The following is a 16719-nucleotide window of genomic DNA, read 5'->3' on the forward strand; positions in this document are numbered from 1 at the left end:
GTGTAATTGCTGTAGAGGAGCTGCAAGTGATGTTTTATGCCACAAAAGGATAACTACTCTGTGTATTGGCTTCCTCTAGATGAAAGATAATGTCTATTTCTTAAGCATGTCACATTTTTCAGAATTGGTTTGAAATTTTCTGCAGTTCTGCAATTTTGGGGACAAAACAAAATCATGTAGAGACTTAGAAAACTGATTTATGAAAACAGTTTGTTATTACAAACTGTTTCCCATACAGTTATATATGATCATAATCTGCATATATTTGTAAGATACGAGCACTTGAGTGAAAAGAGATGACCAGTGCTATACAAACCTTGGGAACAGTTGATTGTGTTGGTTTTAGTCATGTAGCAGACTGTGGATCTCCCCTTGGAAAGCTCTTACAAGGGATCCCCAAGAGTCCATTGTTTCAAATACAAGTTTTCCTGCAGAGTAAAACATGGTTGCTTTTATGTACTTGGAACTATTGGGATGCTTTGGAAACTTCCTTGTACTTGATGGCTTGAAAAACACAGTTTTTGTTCATGATGCTGCACACGTGCAACCTCCACTGGTTTCTGGGATTTGCAGTCTTGGTCTCAGCCTGTAGCAGCTATTCATCTGGCTCAGTCTCGCCTCCTTAACCACAGGCAGCACTTCTTGCATAATACAAAGGAACTTTTTCCACCTTTGCTGCCTTGGTCCTCACAATGAACTGAAGAACTACTTCTTTGTTTGACCCCACAGTTAAGGACAACTTTAATGACAAGGTTGGTTTCGTAGATAGGCTGCTGAGTTTTGTTTTCCTCTGGCACTACAGCAGAGATGTTTTGTACTGGTAGTGTTTACATTAGAAAAAAAATGTTCTTTTATGTACTATGAAAGCAACAGCTTCCGTACAGTAGTGTGTTCTGTATTTTCTGTTTTGTTTGCTGACTGTTACTAATTCCACATCATTTATTCATTTAAAAGCTGACTTAGAATTTTCAGTTGTGTAATTCTCAGTGTGCTAAAGGCTACTTTTGAGGTATGTGCATTCAAAAATGATTCAGTAGGGATAGTTGACTTTCGCTGCTTATTACTTCAGGCATGTTTGCAACAAGGAGAAAAAATGTTTTATTGTTGTTTCAGATCTGCTGTGTTCTAGGGAATTCAAGCACATGCTTTGATAGGGTGAAAACCTGGAGGTCACAGAGTAAAATTTTTCAAGTCTTGGAGGCCAGAGAGATAGAAAGCCCATACTCCAGTCTTCACATTTTATGTCCTGGGGTATGCGAGGTCATAATTGTCTTGTTGCTTTATTTTGCATGAGGAACTAAGTGTGGTCACTTTTTAGAGCACACAATGAACAAACAGCATGAGGAGGGGCTTTGGAGGGGTAGCACAGTTTGTATCTCAAGAATCCCTAATCAAGAACAAAGGAGTGCTTTATAGCAGATATTTTCATATTAGTAAGTGCAGTGTTTGGGGTTTTGTTTGGTTTAGATTTTCTTTTCAGAAGGTATGAGAGGCTGCTCCTATTTAAGAAGTATAATATTGGCATTTATTGAATGGGAAATGAGCTGGTTTGTGTCTGTTCTGGAGCTTTCCCTCTGCCTTGTGCATCCTTTCAGTGCCTTAAGTGCTGCCTGGAAAAGTTGCAAAGCGTCTGGGTTTCAGTGCTTTCCTGTCAGGAGGGTGGTATCTAAAGGAATGGCTTCCACATGGAGAGCAGTTGCACATCTTGAAGTATATTCTGTCTCTTAATTAATAAAAAGAGCCTTCTAGGAGGGGTACAAGCCCATTTTAGTCATTGCTTGTCAAAGGGCTTTGAAAGTGTCTTTAAAAAGCACTTGTGTGTGTGTGTCTGGCATGAGCTCTGTGTGGGGAAAGACACATGGGGTGGTTGTAGAGTGTTGTGACAAACAGATGGACAGGGTGATGGATTGGGAGGGATAGGCCAGTGCAAAGCTTGACAGTTGAGCTAAATGGCAGGGGAAAGAAGTTTTGACACGGGACAAATTTTATGTGGTAGCAGATGAGCATCTGGCAGGTCAATTTGAATGGGGAAGGGACATTCAAATGCTGAGCAAGGAGAGCAGCTTGTTCTTGTTACATCTTACATATTTTTGTGGGATGGCAAGAAAGGCAGTTTGGAAAGCTGGGAAAAGCAGTGACACGGTAGCTAGGACTGAGTAAGGGTATGAAGAAGAGATTAGGCATGGGATGGAATGCAAGCAGCCACCCCCAGAAGTTTTACAGAAGTGCAGCCAATAAATAGTTCTTAGGTGGAGGCCCTGGGTTTTGTATTCCAGGTGAGAAATCTCCTGGTGGATCTGCAGAATCCCTGAGGGTGCAGGGCTAAGGAGGAGGAAATGAAGACATGTCAAATATGAAGAATCATAACTTGGTGTTTGGCTGCATCGTTGTGTGAGTCCGTCCATCACTGTACAAAACCTTTGTGACAGGCATGGATTTGTCAGGAGTAGAGCCAGGTGTATGGAATCAGCCTTCTCTGCTGCTCTGTCTGAGAGAAAGAGAGCACCCCTGACATACAGCCCCACTTCTAATTACAAATATTTTATAACCCACAGCCCTAATGGAACTTAGGAGGAATTATTACAACAATGTATTCTTAACAGTGTATACTTAACAATGTATTGCAAGACCAAATTGGAATAATGCTTTTAAACTTAAAACAGTCTGCATCTGATCTAATATTACAGCTAATCCATCAAAAACTGATCCTGAAGTCTCTCAAAAATGGCTGTTGCTAGTGTCAATGGATATAATGAATGCTAGTGTTGTCTTGCGAAATAGGAAATTATACTCTAAGTTCTCATAGTGGCAAAAACAGATCGATACATTTGTGGAAAGATATCCCCAGCAACATCTGATTGGCACCAGTCTTCATCTCTGGATATCAGTGCTACACTCCCCCATGCCAAACCCTGGCAAACAGAGCCAAAAGGTAAATGTTGTTAAAGAAGTATAATGGAATTATTAAAATAGAACCAGAGCTGATCCCACTTGAGACAGGACCAACTGTACCTAACTGCACAGGCACTGAAACTGGGGACCTGTAGTTGTTCTTGTTCCCTGTGTTTTTACAGTAATAAATTACATTCCCATGCCTGGGGAGTCTTCATAAAAAAATTACTCCTTACTTTATTTTTCATGAACAGAGCAAGAAATGCCATAGACAAAAATGGACAACAACTCAGTAGAACATTTCTGCTCTTACAACCAAGTAAAGAGAAAATTTCTTTCTGAAAGCACTAAACCCAGGTATATGCTGTGTTTAAAGAGTAAAAATAAATATAAGAATTTATAGACTAGCCAATCTACAGGCTTGATGATCAACTAAACAGGAGCTTTAAAGCCTACAGATAATGTAGATATGTTTCAGTCACACTAACTTTTGTTCATTTTTATGAAAGAATATTGAAGGTTTTGGTCCTGATTATGGACTGAGTATAGGAGTTGTAATTACTTATTTCTTTCCCAGTGCTTTTGAGTGACACATTCTATTAAATACTAATGAAATAGCATCTCTCAGCTCAGCTGTTGGAGCTCCTGTCTCTCCTCTGCAGGTGTTTTGCTGTGTTTTTGTCACTGTATTTACTCAGAAATGCAGTATTTCTGCTGGCCTCCCATTTCACATAGAAACACCCAGAAAAAGAGAAGTTCGAGTTGTATGTCAGGAAAATTTTGCTGGAACAATTAGATTTTGGGAAAAAATTGAAGCTAGTTAAGTGAAGTGGACACTGTGAGCCGTTTGGGAGCTAGTTAAACATCTCTGAAAATTATACAGGAAGGGAGTAATTCTACAAAATGAAGTGTCAAAACTGGGTAATCCAAGTGATCATTTTTTTGGGGTCCTTATTGTCTGTTATTTGGAGACAAGTAATGGTCTTGTTAGTAATTCCATGGAAAAGAGAATTGAGATACCAGCATTTGCAGAATTTCAGTGAGTAATATTTGCAGTCTAAGCTGTTACTTCACTATTCAGGATTATACTTGAAATGGAGAAAAAAAAAATGCTTTTCTATCTTAAAGCTCAGACAGGAAGAGTGATACAGAAGGAAGTGAGTTAAACCCAAGGCAAATGTGCAAATGATTATTAGTACTTTCTTTAGGCTGAACTATTTGTCACAGTTCTCAAAAAATGTTTTGGAAAAGAAATAATTGTTACAATATTCTGGGCATTAGTTATCTGGGAGTTTTGTGTTCAAATATTTATTTTAACATGACAATAATGGTTATTTTACAGTATTTTCATAGTTTAACATACCTAAGGACTACATCTCTTTTTTTCACTACCCCATTTCCTTTTCCAAATTTAAAGGAATGCAGCATTATATTTGCTTCATTTAACCTCAGAGCTGGCAAACAAAAAAGGATGAAATAGATGATAGGAGAATTAGCTTTTAAATTGCAGAGCACTAATTGAGAAACAATGTAGAACGATCTCGTACAAGCTGATGTTTGACTTTTTCTATGCCTAGATGATAATTCTGTGTCTATTTAAAGAGAGAAGAGCTATCTGGCAGTTATGGATGTCATCAGCTTTTGTCCAACAGCTACCAAGGACTGTATCCAACTGAAAAGAACGAAATGGTCTAAATCAGGCAGGAATAAGAGATGGTTTGAGATTAAGCTCTGTTACATAGGAGGACAAATTCTGCCACCTGCCATGGCTTTACAAACTCTGTTTTTGAAATACAGGTTTCTCTTCTCACTAATTGGAAGTCTTATAATATTTTTAAATAAACATAGCAGCCAGTAATGTGACTTGAAGTGGTTATACTGGGAAATACAGTTGAAGGACAAGTTGCTGTACAGCCATGGGGTGGGGGAGAAAAGGCAGAATAGCTGACAGTAGCACACAGAAAATTTGGTTACTAAACTTTTACTGTGTAGGAGTGAGACAAAAGGTCTCCATGACCTACTTTGCTCTGGAGGATAATTCGTGTGTGAGTGGTCAGGGTGATATTCCATGGTGGATTGCTCCAGAGTCCTCTGTGGAGCCTAAACCCAAGTAACATTTGTTTGCCTTAAAAAGTTAAAGTTAAATTAAGTTTTGGAATTTTGGAATTTTTATTTTTATTTTGGAATTTTAATTGTTCCAAACTAAATTTTGGAATTTTTTGTTCCAAGAAATGGAAGTTAATCCACCCCTCACACCTGGTTTTCTGTCTGAGTGTGAGGTCTATTCCAGCAAGTACTCAAAAGAAAAGAGTTGTGACTGCAGGCTTGGGGCTGTAGCAGGAGCTAATTTTCATTAATTTAGGATTATGTTTTGTGCTTTTAAGATAACAAGGACTTGAAGAATTGCAAAACTCTCAATTCCGACCCTGGCAGGTAGATCATGAAGAAATAATCTGAACTATTTTAAACTCTTCTGTATAATTAAGTATAGTGACAAAGATTTTTCCAAATGAACTCTCAATGCAAGTCATTCCATTGCATTGTTCATCTGTAGAGACTGACAGTTTATTTCTTGCACTCTTTATGTCACATTCTGCTAAGCACATGCTGTTACCTTTCTTTGAGCTGCTTCATATTCCCATTATTGCTCCTACACTCAGTCAGGCCATTCCGACATACACATTGCACCTGCTTGAATATCTTTGAAACTACCTCTACAAATCCCTAAATCCATTACAGATGCGAATGAGAGCCTCGCTGTGAGACAGTCTGTCTTTTGGACACCAGGTTGTCATCAGAAATCTCACCATCACTTCTTCACCTGCTCATGTGGTACCCAGCTGTGCCTTGCTGGCCCTGCTTTTGCCTGGAGTGTGAGATTTGCTGTTCAGAGGTGAGATTCCCATTTCTGAAAGACTCCATGTCAATCTCTTCGTTGGACTCTGTGTTCTTCCAGAGAACACACAGAATTAGGTTTTGATGGAAGAGAGGGGAATGCTTTAGTTCTTCTTCCATGTGCATTGAAATATAAGTGCATATTGTAAAGAAAATATAGCTGCTTAAGGAAGCAGAGTGGTTAGAGTGAAAACTTCCAATAACTCTGGAAGCCAGGATCTTTACATGTTTTACATTACAGTTCACTGTGTTAACACTTGGCTACGGTGCTGTGCAGCTCCTAATGCATCAGAATTATGGAAACATCTGGGCTAAATAGCTTCATGCCGATCCACTGAGAAAATTCACCAAGGATTCAATACTTTTTAAGATATTTCATTTTCTATCTAGGATAGTAGGTTGCATTATGCTTATATAACGATTTATGAAACACACAGGAACATTTTGTATCTTTTTTTTTTCTTTTAGTCTTTTAAGTGCCTACAGGGCGCATCTGTGCTCTTTTTATTAAGAGATGGCTGGGCCTTGTGTGGCTGCAGTGTGGGAGAGGGAGCAGAGAAGTTCCTTTTCCCTTTACACAGCACATCCTGAGACTGCCAAAAATTACAAACCTCTCCAGAGCCAGGAGTAATCCTTTGAAAGGAAGATCATTCTGCTGCATCTCTGTCCTGCTGGCCAGGAGAGCTGGCTGACCATGTGGGAAAGTACCAAATTATTCTGTTGCAGCATAGCCAAGGTGTTCTGGTTGGAAGCCCCTTTGCTGCAGGCATTGCTTCCCACACACTGTACCTGGCACACCCTTCTGCTGGGACTGCAGGAGCAACATGTCCACTGGCATCATAAGATCTTGCCCAAGTGCTATTCTGGGGACACCCAGCTCTGCTTTGGTGTGTTTGTGTTGTGCTGGTACAGAGAGGATGGTCTGTAGCAAGCACTGAAATCGCCTTGAGCTCTCTTGTAGGACACGCACAGCTTCTGCTGACTGTGGGGTCTGTAGTGTTGTAAGCTGATCCCATTTAGGGTCATAAGGAGATTTTGGGTTGCAAAGCTTCCCTGCCTCCCTGAAAAGCATACTCTGTGCATACTCTGCTGCATAGCCCTTATAAAAACCTAATAGCAAGGTGTTGTTCCAGGTATGACTCTGGCCTGTGTCTTGCCAGGTCAGTGGTGAGCATCTAAATGTCTTGAATTTCAGTTCAGCAGATGATCAGTGTGGGGCTCACTCTGACACCGTGTAAAATAACTGACATTAAACTTTTATTGTTGGGCAAACCCTACATTCTTGTTCTTAAAGAGGTGAGGAATTGCTACAGAGCATTCATTTTTTCACTGGAAGCATTCATGTGCTCGATACATCTTGTAATTGCTTCCTCCTGACTCTGAAAGCTCAGCGTTCATATGGTGTTCAGGTTGGACTTCAAATGAGGCAAGGAGCTGGAGAAAAGGCATTTTGTGTGCAAGGGACTGCACTGTGCTATGGCCCTTCCAAGGGTGACACGTTTGCTTAAGTTAACTTCTTGATCAGGACTGAGTCCCAGTCATGGACTAGAGATCTTCAGGTGTGAGGATACAGAGTTAGTCTGCTATGAAGATGACAGCTGTCTGTGTGGAGAAGAGAATGTTACCATCCTTTCTGTAAGTGTCAGATAAAGTGTCAAATTCAGCCACACTTGTGCAGCATGAAGAATGCATGAACTTTTTTTTTTCAGGTCAGATCCTCCAGTTTTACTCACATTTGAGAGCAGTAAATTAAACTGCTTCTCATGGTGTGAATTTCTAGATAGTCTGATATAAATTTTTTCTTTTGTCTCCTTAATTAATTTAATTTAGATGTCTTTTTTTTCTTCTAGTGAAGGGGATGATTTTCACCATAACGTTTTAAGCTGATGTGATAAAATCTTGCTCTAATGGAAAACCATTTAAAAAGCAGACCTGGTAGCAGCAATACCAACTTGTCACCCAACACTGCTCTCCTTGAGTAGATATATGAACTTTAGTATCCCTTCTCCCATAGGTACATGTTTTGTGGGGTATAAATAAGGACCTTTCTGTGTTGTGCTTTCTCTTCACCAGGCCAAAGAAATGTAAATATAGATCAGGAAATGTTCAAGGCAACCCACAGTGTGGGGTGTTAATCTATTTTATATGCATATAAAAAGCTTTTATAGGGATGATCATCAACACAAGTTCTTGTCTGATATGCGCTGTAAATTAAGTTGTGTCCCAGGCCTCTAAATCTCAGCAGCCTGGACTGCTCTGAGCATTGAGAGACAGCCCAGCTGAGCACTGAGAGCATAATGCTGGCATGTAGCACTTCAGGTCATTGTGAATTTCCCAGCTTTAAACTGAGCCCTAAACACAACTGCAAAACTCTGCAATGAGGCCTCTGCGAGCGGAGCTTCCCTGGGTGCGCTGGGATTTTCTGGGATGAGAACAAAGCACCTCTGTCTGAGGGCTCAGCGTTCTTGGTGACTAATCTGGATGGAGCTGGAGACTCAGCCCCAACAGGAACTGGTTACTGTGCTCTGGGTTCCAGCTGCTGGGCACAGTTTGTTGACTTTACCCTCTGCAAACCTTGTAATGTGTATACTTAAAGGAAGAAAAGTCTACAAACTTCAGAAGATGAAAGACAGCACTTCATAATCTTCCACCTCTGAGTATAGGAACAAAGAGCCAACATGCAGCCATGATTATATGCAATGCATATTGTTGCCAAGTATTCTGAAAATATATTGAGGTGTGCTCTGTGATTTTTATATGCACTGGAATATAGATGTGCAAAGCTGAACAGAACTTCATTTCCTTCCTGTGATTGGTGTTTGCAATGATTTAGAATCTCTTAAAATGTTGTGTCCAAAGTAAAGCGCATCTCCCTGTTCAAAAAGGAATAATGATGGTATCTACTGGAGAGGTAGTTTTTAAAGGTTCTTCTTTGTTTGTTTTTTTTGTTTTGTTTGGGTTTTTTGTTTTGTTTTGTTTTTTGTTTTTTTTTTTTTTTAATTCTGATATGAAAAATAAAGAACAAAAATCTCTTGCCTGCAGTGAATGCCAAGGAAGAGACATAGCACAGTGTGTTTCTTTGCATTGAATACCAGGTAAATGATGCAGCTGGACTTGTTCAGCTGGCATGACAGAAGTTTTCAAGTCCCCAAATGTACTGGTGACTGGTGTGTGTTCTGACATTCAGTAATGTCCTTGTGTCAGTGAGAATGAATTTCATGTCATTCTTCCTTTGTTGAAGACACATTTTTCTCAGCTGTTCACAGTACTGAAAGGGCCAAGTATCACATTCACCCTGGTTAAGAAAATCATTCATGAAATGAAAACATATTTTCTAGGACATTTATTGACTGTGTGTCCAAGGGGGTCCCATTAGCAGCCCAAGAGGGAAATGCTGTTCAGAAAAATCACAGGATGATGCCTTGCAGCTCTCACTTGTTCTGAGGATGGCCATGATTTCCAGTTTTCCCAGTTATTTTCAGGTGGAGAGGGATAAATTGGCACAAGCTGTTGTATGGAACAGTTCTTTCTTTATTTAGAAATATTTATTCAAACTTATTCATTTTTTACCGTTCTACATGATCTTTACTGAAATTGATACAGTGGTTTTTTGCAGTGTTTTGAAAAATACTGTATGTAGTTTATTTATATTTTAAGCCTTTTTAATGGGAAGAAATAAGGTAGGGTTTTCTGCATGTTCTGCATTCTCTGCTTTCCTAAGGGCAAGAATTTCTGTGGAAGGTTGGAGGAAGAAGTTGATCCCACAGTACAAGTTTGACACATCCCCATGGCCTTGGGATGGTGTTTTCCCTGGAATGTCTGAAGGCACCTAAAGGTAAGTGATGACTGTCACTTGTGTTTTACAGTTGGTAAAATTAGACCACTAGAGGTTTAAGTGGTTCACCTGAAGATCAGATAATAAATCCAGAGTGTGTTAAGCACCAAACTCCCCAGTTCTTAGCCTCTGGCAGCATAGCTCCACTTAGAAAAGGAAAAATATCCCCAAACCCTCTAATTAGTCATGGAAGGAGTGAATGTGCAGGAATCTCCATACACTTTCAATCACACAGTTCTTTTTCATTGATGCAAAGCATTTCTGGGGTGTGAGTTCACAGGGAGAAAGGGTGACTGAGGTGAGAAGTGTTCAAACAGCTGAACAAACCACACATGCACTTGAAATTACTGCAGGGTTTGTAAGTTCATAAAAGCCTCATAACTGTAAGGTTTATTAGCCAGCATAATAATTTTCCAAGGGAAATAGGGAGAGTTGTGAGTTAATTATTCCTCCACTGTGCTGCATGCTGTAACACTGGAGAAAAAAAAAATTTTTCTTTTATTTCTGCATGTGATTGACCGATGTCATGGTGATACAGAGAGGTTAAGTGGCTATAAAAACAAAGCAAAAATCCCCAGCAAACCAAAGAATGACACTGGGGTGTGTCATGTTGAAATGCCACCGATAGAGATAACTCATTATTAATGCTTCTACACACAACAAGCAAGTCTTTAGGGAATGTTTTTCTGTATGACTGCCATTTTTCCATGACTTGCAAAAAAGCTGTGTTCACACTGAAGCTGATTCAGAGAAATGAACTTGGCAGATTAGGGGAATGGATTTCAAAGCAAAATTCACAACTTTTAGGTGGATTGATTTATTTTTCTGATGTGAGATTTGTTAGGGTATTGATCTTCAAAAGTGTGATTTCTGTGGTGGGCTTCCATGCAGTTGGGAAGTATGATTCCCTAAACGTTTGTATTTTAGAGATTATTTTTTTTTTTTTGCAGGAAAAGTAATTTTTTCCACAAGACTCTGAAAGAAATTTATAATGTATATAAATTGAGTTTATTAAGGCTTTGGCAGATCACGACCCACGTTAATTTGTAAAACTCAGCGTCTCATAGCAAGTAGTCAAGTTTAGTGTTTTTGGGTTCAGGTAATGATTCCTGGATGCAGTTCTGTGATCCTGACCTCAAACAGCATATTTTCTTGGACAAGAATGTTTTGTCTAGTAGGTGTGGGACAAAAGCTTATATATTGATCAGACCAGCTATTTCCTGATTAAAGTATGAGAATAACTCACATGTCTGAAGTGGGTAACAAATATAAAAATATCTCAACAGCAGCATGAGCTAAAAAGACATTTGCAAATAATGCCATTTATATGTTCCTAAAGCCTCCAAAGAGTAAGGATTATTGATCAGCCTACTAATTTTCCAAGGGAAGTAGGTGATGTGAGTTAATCCTCCAGTACCATGTGTACATTTTGGCAGTGAAGAGAGTACCACATGGAACAGTGTTTCATCTTTTTATTTACTGATAAGAAATCAAAATCACCAGGGGAAAGCAGTGAAAGCTGAAAAGCATTGGGAAATCCCTGCAGTTGTTTTTTTTTTTTTCAACTGCAGACTATTATGCCACTTTAAATAAACATGGTAATCTAGCAGACAAGTATTAAGATAAATGTTTTGTGGCCTCAGCTAAGTCCATTTCCTGCCCTTATTTCTCAATGTGCAGTTGAGAATGGCAATAGCTGGAGCACTTGGGAGGGATCTGGACAGACACTGATAAAGCACTGGGTAAAAAAGTAGCCTGATTCATTATTTGCAAAAGAAGCACTCTTCTGACAGGAGGTTGTTCTGAAGTGTTCTGTGTCAGTTAATAGGCTGATGTCCTAAAGAGGGAAATTGAGAAGGCTGGGGTTAAAATCCAGTGGTGTAAGAGATGATGCACTTTTCCTGTCTGTAGCACAGGATATTTGTCATTTAGAAAGGTGGCTGATTGCTAACCTGGTTATGTTACCTGAACAAAGGAGTTAAAAATGGACTGCTCAGCTGGGTGGATTTATTCTTGAGTGGATCCACTTGCTGGTTTGGGAGACTAGGGGATAATGCATGGTAGGGCTTTGGACACTTGGGATATCCATGAGATTGAAAGGCCAGGTATTAAGTTTTCCTCAGGACAGGAAGAAACAAGGCAGACCTGGCCATACAGAGTTGTTTGCAGGCTGAAGAGAGTTCAAGTCTAGCAGAAGATATTAGACCACTGTAACGATTTGAAAGTTTCCAGATAGTGACAGGAGACTTGTTTCTGAATACCAGAAACAGCAATTCAGATGAAACAGTCCTGGAGTCCCCTTTTTTTTTTTTTTGTTTTTAACTTTCTTTTCAACATATGTATTTTTTCCAGTGAAACTTTTGTAATGGTGAGGTACAGTAGACAACGATCCCTCTGAGGCAATATTTCTGCTAGACTTTGAAGGAATACTGATTTGGTTTCCACAGTTTATTTACTGGCATTGCCCGTGCTGGCTGTAGGAAGACCATAACAGTGTAGTACTGTGAGTAATGATGCACATGGGGACCTGATGAGCTCCCAGAAGATCATCTGAAGGCTGATGCCATGTTGCAGGAAACTTAAGAGAAGCCCTTCAAATCATCAGGTACTTTTTCTTCTCTCAGGACGTGCTGCTGCAGAGTTTCAAGACTCCCTTTGAATGGTTTATCGTTCCTCTTTGTGTCCTGTGGGAGACAGAGAGCTGTATGTAGCTGATCATTATGGGAATCCTCACAGATGTCTCACTAGAATAACATAAGAGATGCTATTGCAAAAAGATGGATTTCAGAATTACATGTATACAGTGGATGATAAATGCAGGTGACAACAAAGAAACATCAATAAGGAATTCAGTGTAGGAAAGCTACTACACTGACACTGTCTCCTTCAGTAAAAGAGTGTGGTCCATAGATTTTGGTTATTCCAGCAAAGCATAGAGTCTAGCTTATAACATTTTCAGTTTCATTTAAACTTGCAGAAAGGTTTATTGGAGCCTTGAACTCCATATAAAAACAACTTCAAAACTTTAAGAGGGCTTTTCCCCCCCATTTTCTTATTCCTGTTCAAATCCATTTCTTCCATCAGCTGAGGACATCGACAGATGAACTGGTACCCCTGAGCTAATATTCATTCTGGTGGGACCCCAAACTAAGAGAGACCTTGATGGGTGTTCCTCTCCAGCAGCAACCTGTGGGTCTTGGCAGCCCTGGCAAGAAAAGGGGCGACACCAGCCAGAGGAAGGGTTTCTGTTTTCAGTGCACCAGCCAGATTTTGGGTGCTGCTGCCAAGAATGCAGATTTTATTAGTGCTGCAAAAAGAAACTCTGTTCAGGGGTCTTTATTTTCAATTCCAGTTTAATTCATGTTAATACTGCAAAGCATATTCTCCACTACTCTAATGCCATTTCACAGCCCCAGGTGGAGTTGCCCTCATGTTACAGAGTGGAAATGGGTTCAGGGTCTTTAGGGAGTTTGAGTTATTATACCAGATTTAAAGCATAAATGGGCAAATTATGTTGGTGGGGGAGAGATGGGGTAGGGAGAGGAAAGGCCTGGGATATGTGAATTGGTTTCAATAAGAGCCAGTGTGAAATTTCATCCTCTTCTCAAGAAGACATCAGCCTTTTCAAAGTCTAATCCATTTTTTCAGGCTTAAAATAAATAAGTAAATAGCTCATGCTCCCATTTGCTGGTTTCCAATGGAACCCAGAACAAGGGAGTTCAAAAGAGATATAGAAAGTCATTTAATGGCTTGAAAGGCAATAGTTTACAAATGGATGAGGACGAGGTAGGATTGGTTCTTAAGAATTGCCCCATTTGGTTTCTGTAGTAGAGGATTGCAGCAGAAGAATTTTGTTCAGCTATTCCTGTTTCACTATATACACCAAATAGGCTATGCCAGGTGCTTGAGTGAAGAAATACTTAATTACTGAAACTTTAATTTACATTAGCTCTAAACCCTCATTTTGTTACTTCCTTTAATTATTCAAGCCAAATAAACACTGAGGAGTGTGTCTCACATTAATTTAGGCCCAGGCTCAGCAAGGTAATTTAATTAAGCACCAGTGTAATTCACAGGACATTAGAAGTCCCACTGAAACCCACTTCTGCTGTCTTGCAGTTGTTTCAAAGTTGATTTTACTTCTCGATGCTCCAAGACAAACCAAGCTTGCTTTTTTTTTTTTTTTTTTTTTTTTTTTTTTTTTTTTTCCCTCATTTCAGCTCAAGTTATGAGCAGGGGAGAAAGGCAATTTGAGGTTAAGTGGAGAAAAATTTTACAGACTACTTGGGGAAAAGCTGAATTTTAAGTAGAAATGAATGTGGAGGATCTGAAGCACATGTGGGCTGGGTGTGTATCAAGCTGCAGGTGGAGGGTCCTTGCTGTGTATCCATTCCCAAGGAGCTGCTGGAGTGGGTCTGCCCAGGAGGGAGCAGGAGGCCACTCTTCATTAAATAGCCTAGGGCTGGGCTCTGTTGTGCCCATCATGAGGAGTGCCATGATAAAAACTTTGTTGGATGCTGGCAGAAACCAGATTTGCACTTGATTGCTCACCTTGCTTGCCTGGGTAGCTCAGAGTGCGCTGGGGGAGCTCTTTCCTGCTGCTGAGACTGTGGCAGAGGAATTTCCTGGATGAATTTCTGTTCAATAGTTCTAAAGAAACCCTCACCTTGGCATTAGCTGGGTTGAAATACTTTTGAGATCCAGCTTGCTCAGAGTGTGGTCCTGTTCATGTTGCTATGAATAACTCCTTTATGTAAAAAAAAATTATGACTGCATAAATTAGAAGAAACTTGGACCCTGTGCCATTCTTTCAAGAAATTGTGAATGCAGTTGGGGAATTGACAAATATTTGGAATATTAATTGAAAGCATCAGACAAAATTTTGTATTTCTTGTTATGGCTACCACAGTGTTACAACTCTTTGTTTTAGCTTTAAATAATTATCTAGATAATTATGCATTTTGTTTTAAACCTATTAAAACAATGGTATAAAAATTAGTGCCAGTTTTATATAACATGTAAAGAAACCTAGCCCATGTAAAATGGTTTTTAGTTGAGGAAAATACCTTAACTTTCTGGAAGTTTTGAAACATTTTGACAGAAGTTCTGGTGTAATGATAGAGAAAATGCTCAAAGATTAGCATTTTAAACCAAATGTTTTTTGTGTAAAACAAGAAGAATTAATCATCATGTTGAAGGGGAGTTGTTATAACAATGAAGTGATTTATCAAATGCAAATGCAGAGTTATGAATAGACTCCAAAAAGCTCTTAGCTTCTTGTCCAGAGCTGCTTTTCCACAAGGTCAATGTTAAGTCACCAACAGGGTTGCTGGGAAACTGGGATACTTGCACATAGAAAATTTGTTTGGAAAATGTTTCTATTTTTGGATTTTTCAACACATAATTCTGAAAAAGACTTTTGTCTTTCTCTCCATACCCACTCCCTCTGTTTGCCTAAAATTTCAAATGGAAATGCTGCTGCCTCAAATGAATAGTGGTGCTTGCAAGCATTTTAACTTTGCATTTGAATGTTACTATACAAAGTTGTTATTTAAAAAATTAAAGAAATAATTATTTAGAAATAGCACTCTGTCCTTTCAGACACTTTCAATACTACCACTTATTTTAACTGAATTGTTTTTTAAATTTGTAGCACATCTTATGTGCAATCTGATCAGTCTGTAGAAGCTGCTGGGTTAATTCTGTTTCTTTATCTTCTCCAAGGGAAGTGTTTCTGAGTCAGCAAAGGGAACCCAGCACATTTTCCAGCTTCCAGGAGGGATGGCTCAGGAGAAATGCAAACCACTGATGAGCCAGTAACAGTAAACAGCAGGAAGAGCAAAGTGGAGCAGCTTGGAAGGAAGGCCTAGGTGGACACCAGGAGAGAGAGTTGAGCACTCTCACTCTGGCAGTGGGGTAAGAAAACTTAGAGTAAGCGCACACAGCAAGATCATGATGAACTTCTCAGAAATTAGCCAAGTTGTATTGCATAAATTTACAATCCCTGCTACACTGAATGTCACAGCAGGGGTGCGTGTCTCAGTCTTGTCTCTGACACTTCTGCTCTTCAGAGAGCTTAATGCTGTCCAGGGACTGGAGATGTGAAGGAAACACTTCCTTCCTCCCAGCTGCTCCTCACATGTCCCAGGACTGCCACAAAGGGGATTTGGGTTAGGGTTCTGCTCCTCAACACAAGTAGCCTAAGACTTCTCTAATAGGCCCCTCATTGTCTGTGTCCCTGTTCTCCAGGTTCTTTGTGTTCTGCCCGCATCCTCCTGGGATGGTGGTGCCCACAGCTGAGCTGTCCTCTTCCTCCCACCAAGCCGAGCGCGAGCGTTGCTCCATGTGTTCTGCAGATGACACTTGGTTATTCTTCCCACAATGGTTTTCCATTTTTCCCAGCAGCATGACGTTGTTGACTCATACATGTGATTTAATGTATTATAGCTCAGTAGTGAGATGGTAGAAGATTTGTGGGTTTGACTTTTTTTACCTTTCCGACTGCTTTAATAAAAAGAAAAAAGAGGTGCTATAGGATCACTGGCAAACTTAGTTTATTTAATTTATTGGTGTTCTCAGCGCTTAGGTTGAAAAGCCACAATCACAAAAGTACCTGCTGATATCATGAATGTCACTAAGACTGGGCTATCAGAAGAGCTGTACAACCCCTTTTAATCAGTGAGGATTGTGCTTGACTACAGGTTTGGTTGTCTTCATAAAATAATTTTAATCATTTTTTTAATTGGCTCTGATGTCAGAGTTTGAAAGCAAAGCTAAAAATCTAGTCCTGTTTTCTTTTTTGTTTCTGTGAAACCAAAATATTGCTGTCCCCTTGCTGTGTCGCACCAATCTGAACTTGTTTTCAGCCCAAATATTAGCTGTGTGTCTAAGCCTTCTTTCTCCTGTCAACAAATTCATGTTGATGGAAGGCTCAGTTTTGATATTCAGGCTTAAAACTGTGTTTTACCTTGCATTATGGAGGCATTATGTCATGAGAAATATCAGGGATAAGAAATCCTGGAAAACCATAATTTGTGTGCAAGCTGACATGTTTCAACGGCATGGACAAGGATGAAAAGGTTGTGGGATTTTTTTTA

The 16719-nt window shown here is 39.6% G+C and overlaps 1 protein-coding gene across 36 annotated transcripts in view; it reads left to right on the plus strand.

The window, feature by feature from the left end:
- Nucleotides 1-16719, plus strand: part of PRDM5 (PR/SET domain 5) — a 184506-nt gene that overhangs the window by 98134 nt on the left and 69653 nt on the right. For 33 of the 36 annotated variants that reach the window (XM_085579368.1, XM_085579373.1, XM_085579377.1 and 30 more), the window contains 4 exons: nt 1-5785; nt 9509-9622; nt 11975-12227; nt 15347-16701. The gene's annotated coding sequence lies outside the window, so the exon portion shown is untranslated. The remainder of the gene's footprint in view (nt 5786-9508; nt 9623-11974; nt 12228-15346; nt 16702-16719) is intronic. The other 3 variants (XM_085579351.1, XM_085579341.1, XM_085579335.1) reach the window with 3 other exon arrangements.

The sequence above is a fragment of the Lonchura striata genome, chromosome 4 (assembly GCF_050655825.1).
Source record: "Lonchura striata isolate lonStrDom1 chromosome 4, ASM5065582v1, whole genome shotgun sequence".
NCBI classification, from domain to species: Eukaryota; Metazoa; Chordata; class Aves; order Passeriformes; family Estrildidae; genus Lonchura; species Lonchura striata.